The 7,190-nt window shown below is 36.7% G+C and overlaps 1 pseudogene; it reads left to right on the top strand.

Annotated features, from left to right (window-relative positions):
- Positions 1–4,113: 4,113 nt before the first annotated feature.
- Positions 4,114–6,087, top strand: LOC128242954 (uncharacterized; annotated as a pseudogene).
- Positions 6,088–7,190: the final 1,103 nt, after the last annotated feature.

Here is a 7,190-nt window from a genome sequence, read left to right as displayed (position 1 = left end):
ACACAATAATGAGTCGTATGATACCTAGTAACAATGATCTGTAAAAAATATAGATGTCAATAAATGCCGTCTAACCGTTGTGAGTTGAGCCTGTTCAGCTTCGAAGCTGCAACAGTTGTTATGCCACAGTATTGTTAATGAGTAGTTTTGTTTAACCATTCAGATTCAATAATGTTATGATAAATTGATTCTATTCTTATTTGGTATATCAATTTGACAAAAGATCTTATAAGCTTACTCGAAGATGTGATGATCACTTAGTGAAGTGTGTGTGTGTGTGTGTGCGTGCGTGCGTGCGTGCGTGCGTGCGTGCGTGCGTGCGTGCGTGCGTGCGTGCGTGCGTGCGTGCGTGCGTGCGTGCGTGTTTGGTGTCAATTGTGGACAATTGTATGTATACACACCTTCCAACTGGGGACACACCTAAGTTTCTCAAATGACTAAATCTAAGTAAAACATGATATTTCAAGCATCTCCTGGAAAAATCTCTGTGAAATAAACCTTGTCCCAATTAACCGTCCTAGTACGGTGCAAATGTTACACTCGAAATTGGAGCTTCAAATTATGTATACACACAGATCCCCATTTCGCTTTAGTTTGGACAAATGACACACTTGGTCCCCATTTATCCGTAGTTAAGAATTTGACTTAATTAGACAATGCTTGAATGACAATAGACCGATTTCTCAGAGCTTTGTTAAATTGAACAACGTAAATTAACGAAATCGCTGTTTACTTTTAAGCGTTTAAATGTTAGATTAGGTTAAAACGTTATGTTCTCATATAACTAAATAAGACAAGAACAACTGAAACTGAAACAGTTGTCTCATATCTTGTTTGAAATACTGCAGATAACAACTGGATGTATTTGATAAACTTACAGAGCAGTAAAAATTTGAAAGTGGACAACTATGACGTAAACAACGTTGTCAACTTTAACAATGTTCTGAACAATCTGCCCAATTTCTTTATACGTAAGTGGGTTATATAATTTCTCGGAATTAATGTTAGTGGTCAGATGACCGGTATAATCCATTAGAGAGTTAATTACATATTAGCCGAAAACAGTTTATCAGACAGAATTAGTGGCCAATTAATTGGTACTGCCTGCACTTCAATATGTTCGGGTTGCGCGTTCGAATCCTATATCAGGGTTTGCGATATTCATTAAAGCACAGATTGAACTGATGATTGTCTATGACTTAAATAGTCTACAAAAAAGAATAGAATTTTCGCTCTATAAAAAAGCATTGACGTAATGTTTTGCGTGTGCATCTCATGTGTCATAGCATAGCGTCAGAGTGTACGAGTTCAGTAAGCTTTAACAGTTTAAACAATGATACTTATATACAATATATAATTTTATATGCGGGCTTCAAAGACTGTACATTCTATTTTCGATTACCAACTTTTTTAAGGTAAAGCTAGGTATTTTGTTTATTTTTAACTTAGTCGACACATTTTACGAGCTGCCATTTTCCTGTATTTGTTCAATACGCAAGGGTATAGCTTGGCCAGTCTGAATATGTATTTTTGCCTTTTCATAATTCTATGAAAAAGACCCAAATGTGTGCGCAATTATGTTATTTTCAAATTCTATGATTTGCAATTCTATGATTTGCAACAGTAATATTTCAGTTTATTATGTATATGTCAATTATAATATTCTTTAATGTCGCTCACTACATTATATATGGGTGCTCAAATATATAAAAAAAATACTATATATATTTATTTTTATTTAGTTTTAAAAATCTTCTAGTTTTTTTATAAATTATAAAAACCAACTTAAATATATATTATATGTTAATTTAAAAATCTTAACAGTCCCCACACTGAGGTGAAATGCACACAACATGCCTTGTCTTCCCAACAGCCGGGGCCGAAGAAAAGAACTTTGTCGGGCCATAACTCGGCAACCTCTCGGCCGATTTGGGCGATTGAGGTACCGTTCGAAAGGACTCAACAAGCGTACTGATCCCAAAAACTTACGGTCCGGCATCGGCACGGGGTGTTTGTCCCAATTAGCCGGTTTCGAACTTAATACCAGCCCTGGACGATAGTAACCAAATCGAACCCTGGATCATAACTCGGCGATCGCTCGATCGATCCGAGTCATCGATGTAGCGCTTGAATGGTTTCGACGAGCATTTGCAGACAAATCCAGATATAAGAGTTAAAGAAACAGAGTGAGATACAAGAGCCGAGTGCTACACCAAATCTCTTGGCGAAGAGACCGGTTGGTTCTTTAACATGCTTGGTGTAAAGCACCGATACACGGGATACTCATTTCCTGGGTTTAATCAGTGCTGAGTATTGCATTTCCAGTACTACCGTTTTTTTTATTTCAGTACCTGGACTATCTGGTGAGGGTTCTCCTTCCAGAAATGCTTGTGAAGATCCATATGGACTTACACCATACCAGCCATGCGGTCAGTGAACGGATTCTGGCCCATGACTTCCACCCAACTCTCTATAATACAGGTATATGATATAGACTGAAGCCAGAAGGTTACAGTTTGAAAAACTTCCGTTTTTGAGCAAAGCACTTCCCTTATCCCTTTTGGATTGAATTATCTGTCGGCATTTCAAAGCAGAGGGAGACATAATGTTTTGGGGCCCCTTAAGTCAAGTCAATATTTGATTATATGGAATCCGACAATAAACAAATATTGACTTGACTTGAAGGGCCGCCTGAAGGTCAATTGATGTTTGAATGTTGCTTACAAATGTAGACTTACCTTGTTTCCCATTAAAAGTGTTGACTCAAAAATAAGATATTTTTTTTATAATCCAACAGCTTTGCCACACTCTGGCTGTCTGTTATATCGATGGATGAAGTATGCTTCCAGTTATTGATGAAATGTGTGTGTTGAAATGAAGTACCTCTGTGTGCACTGGTTCATCTTTTATCGATAAACTAAGTTGTAAGGTCACTTAAAAAGCCCTGTTATACTCTAGAGACCATTTACACACTGTCTTCATAAACTATGGTCATAATGGCCTCCTTGACAAATTATTGGACAAGTTGGATTCTTGTTTTTCATAATTGTATTAATCTTGAGATGGACCAATGTTTAGACCACACAGCTCAAATGCAATCATATTCGTTTTAAAAGCTTTCAAAAGACAAGTCTCTATGTTTTTTACCTCTAAATATATGCCAAAAGCTTGTTCAGATTTTTTTGTCACTGTGTGTTAAAATTGAACCTCTGAATGCTTGTATGTAACTTATAATTGTGTACATGAGGCAAATATTTTATATCTCATTAAATGTTATATTTATGCCCCACAAAAATAGGGGAGAGGGGGCATATATAATATGCTTATTGAATTTTTTTTAGTCCTGTTATACTTTTCCTTCAGTTATTATACCTCTTCTCTATTGGTATGTTTCAGATTCTGTGGATGCTAGTCGTTCCCTTGATGCATCCTCGGAAGTCCCAGATTCTTCTGAAGATTCTGATGATTCATCCAAAGAAAACTCAGTACTTGATGATGACAGCCTAATTGATTCTGACTATGATCCTGAGCATGATGAATCTTCTCACTACTCTGAAATTGTACCACTATTCAACTATGTTTATGGAAGAAACAAAACTGATTCCGAAACTGATTTTGAACTGACTGAAAGCTCTAGAATAATACCAGTTTTGAACAATATGGATTCTGACCAAGATCTTCTGCAGGATGCAGCTTCTGAATGCCCTAAAATAAACTTCAAAAACGTAGATTGAAGAAATGAGAACTCTGTCATGTCAAACAAAAATGGAAGGAACAACAGCGATATGTCAGTACAGAAATCCAACAATGACCGAGATAGACACTGGGATAAAATACACTTTTGTCAATACTGTGGGAAGAGCTCAACCAATATTTTGACTCATTATTTAGGACCAAACAAGAATGAAGAAGATGTTAAAAAGATATCAGCCCTGGAAAAAGGGTCAGACAAAAGGGAGCTGGAAATAACGAGACTAAGAAATGCAGGAGACTATCAGCACAACATGGGTGTTCTTAGCTCAGGTGAAGGTACTTTAGTAACATAAACAAGACGAAAAGCAGATGATTATCTACCATGTGAAGACTGTTTAGCCTAAAAGGCAACTTATGGCGGCACAGAAAATCATGCCCATTAAAAACGGACACAACTAGATTCCGCAAAGTACAAGCTCAAGCAACATTATTGCTTCCGTCTTCATTGCACATAAGTGAAGGCCTGAAAGAAAAGGTGATTAAAAAATGGCAAATGATGAAGTAACAATATGTGCAAGAAATGACCTGATAATCGTAAAAATCGGAGAAAATCTGTTTCAGAAACATGGACATAATTCCCATATGACTTCTTTTATCAGTCAGAAAATGAGAGAATTAGCAAGGTTTCTGATTGCTGCCAAAAAAGAAGATACAGAAATAAAATGCTTAGGTAATGTTATTGATCCGACAAAATTCCAGGTTGCAATTAAATCCACAAGAATGCTCTGTGGATACAGTGAAGTTAAAAATGATTTTCTTAATCCCTCGCTAGCTCTTAAAATTGGACAGCAGTTGAAAAAATGTGCAAAAATTAAGAAATCAGAAGCAATTATAGGACGTTTACCTGGACAAGGACAGCAGGCAGATGACTTCATGATTTTGTGTGAGAATGACTGGACACATAGCATCTCGAGCTCTGCACTGCAGACCATTGTCAAAAACAAAATGAACAAGTCACAAATGCTGCCTTTGGCAGATGATATTAAGAAGTTGCAGACATACTTAGAGAAGACTGCTGACAAATGCAACTCAACATTAGACTCCGATTTTGTAAAATCAGACTGGGAAAGGCTCAACAAAGTGACCTTATCCCGTCTGGTAATGTTTAACAGGAAAAGAGGTGGTGAAGTAGAAAGGATGAAAGTTTCTGACTATAATTCTAGGAAGGCTACTAGTACACCATTGAAAGAAATTGAGAGTGTTTTCAGTCCAGTAGAAAGGATGCTTTGTGCCCGATTTGGCCGGGTGGAGATTAGGGGGAAAAAGGGCAGAACCGTGCCAGTCCTATTGCTGCCTGTGGTACAAAAGAGTATTGCCCTCTTGTTGAAATACAGGAGAGAAGCAGGTGTACATGAAAAAAACATCTTCCTATTTGCTAGGCCAAATTATGACTCTTTAAATCCAATTCGAATGTGTGATACACTTAGACATTTTCGATCAAACCTGAATTTAACATCAGAAGAGCTGCTCACCAGCACCAGACTGAGAAAACATGTGGCGACAGTGTCTCAAATTTTGAATTAAAGTAATCATGATTTCGAGGTGCTTGCGGACTTCATGGGGCATGATATTGAGGTCCATAGGTCATTTTATCGACTCCCCCAAGATACCATTCAGGTTGCCAAAATGGGCAAACTTCTGACAGCGTTCAACAATGGAACTATTGGCAAATACAGTGGCAAGTCTCTTGATGAGATCTCGTTGGATGAAGGTGAAAGCTCATCACTATTTAATGTAGATGCCAATAGAGGTTTATTCATGTAAAACAAATAACATAATTTGTTGTTCAAGGTGTATAAGATGCCAACCATGCTTTTGCATTGTCAAATGAATTGAAGTCCTATTACATTTTCAAGAAAATCCTATAGTTTACAAATATAATTTCCTCCCATCGAAATATCATACTTGAATCTGCATTATGCATGTTTGATCTTTTTACTGGGGTAAATCAGCTCTTGAACTTTAGGATTCTTCCCTTAGTATGAATACCTATATCGGAATACCTATATTTCTGAAAATAGAATATTTTTATGGAATAACATAATTTTTAAATGACATAAGGCAAAGATATTTGATCTAGCAAGCTTTTGATAAATGGCATCAAGGTTAAAGTGACTATGAAATAATAAGACATCCACTGTTTAACTGGCGCATGGAATAGCATACATTACTACCGCTTTTTCGTGATATTGTTTGGAATGTTTTGGTTTATTGTGTTTTTCAGAGCTAAGCAGTGATGAGGAAGCTGAAGATGATGAGGTGATGGACAGCAGTTCAGCCTCAGGTGCGACAGAAGTCACTGTTTCTACAGGGCGCAGTTCAGCCTCAGGTGCGACAGATGTCACTGTTTCTACAGGGTGCAGTTCAGCCTTAGGTGCGACAGATGTCACTGTTTCTACAAGGCCTGCTCTAGTGATGCATTCTAATGAACGTAAAAGGTCAGCATTGGAAATAGAGAGTCGCACGTCATCGAAGATGCCAGCTCTTGAGGCAGCGAATGAATGTAAAGAATTCGGGACAGAAGGTATTCATTCTTTCTATGCTTACATTTAATGCAATTATTATCTTAGTACACTAAATTGTATAGTGCAGCACCAATGTATAGATGAATGTATATGTAATAGAAAATTCTCAGTGAAATAAAATCTGTTGGGTTTTACCATTTTCATTTGAGCCATGATTTGCATAGTCCCAGAGGTCATAATGTTAAATCTTCGATGCCTGGTGACATATGTTTTTAATATATGAGAAAGGGGTTTATCTGATTAAGAAAGTAGAAGTAAAATGGCTAAAATTACTTATCAATGTATGTTTTTTGCATTTGATATTGTTACTCTAAATATCTATTGCAGTTGAATAAGAAACAATCAATTTTGCAACCTTTCAGCACCAAAATTGTCACCTTTTAATACTTCTTATAGTAATGTCTTCTACTGGGAAAGAAATACAATTAATTATTTTACTTTTTAAATTATACCAAATGTATACTAGTATATATTGTCAACAGGCATCCGAACGATGGCTTGATTACCTTAACATATGAATGTTTCTCAGCTCCCTATAACATAGAAGATGGGGTTTTACCTTATTTTATAATCAATTTAAGGTGGATGTCCAGGAACCAGTTCTGCAAGTCCTGAGGCTGAACGGAAATCATCCAAGGGTCCAAAGCAAGGATAGACAATAATATTACGGCTAAATCAGACATTATGATTTTAGTGGGCAACTGTTGCATATATTGCTTGATCATAGATTAATCAGAATTTTGCCACTTTTGTGGGTTTTTTTACTCCACTTGTGGAATGGTGAGACTAACATTAACATGATAATTTTGAGTTTCAAACACTAGTTCCAATTTCTTCAAACCACTCTGCACATATCTTCGAACTCTTCTGCTGCCAACAATAACCTGCATTGTTCATAACATCAGTAGGTAG

Source organism: Mya arenaria, chromosome 8 (assembly GCF_026914265.1).
Source record: "Mya arenaria isolate MELC-2E11 chromosome 8, ASM2691426v1".
NCBI classification, from domain to species: domain Eukaryota; kingdom Metazoa; phylum Mollusca; class Bivalvia; order Myida; family Myidae; genus Mya; species Mya arenaria.
This window is presented reverse-complemented; position numbering and strand designations above follow the sequence as displayed.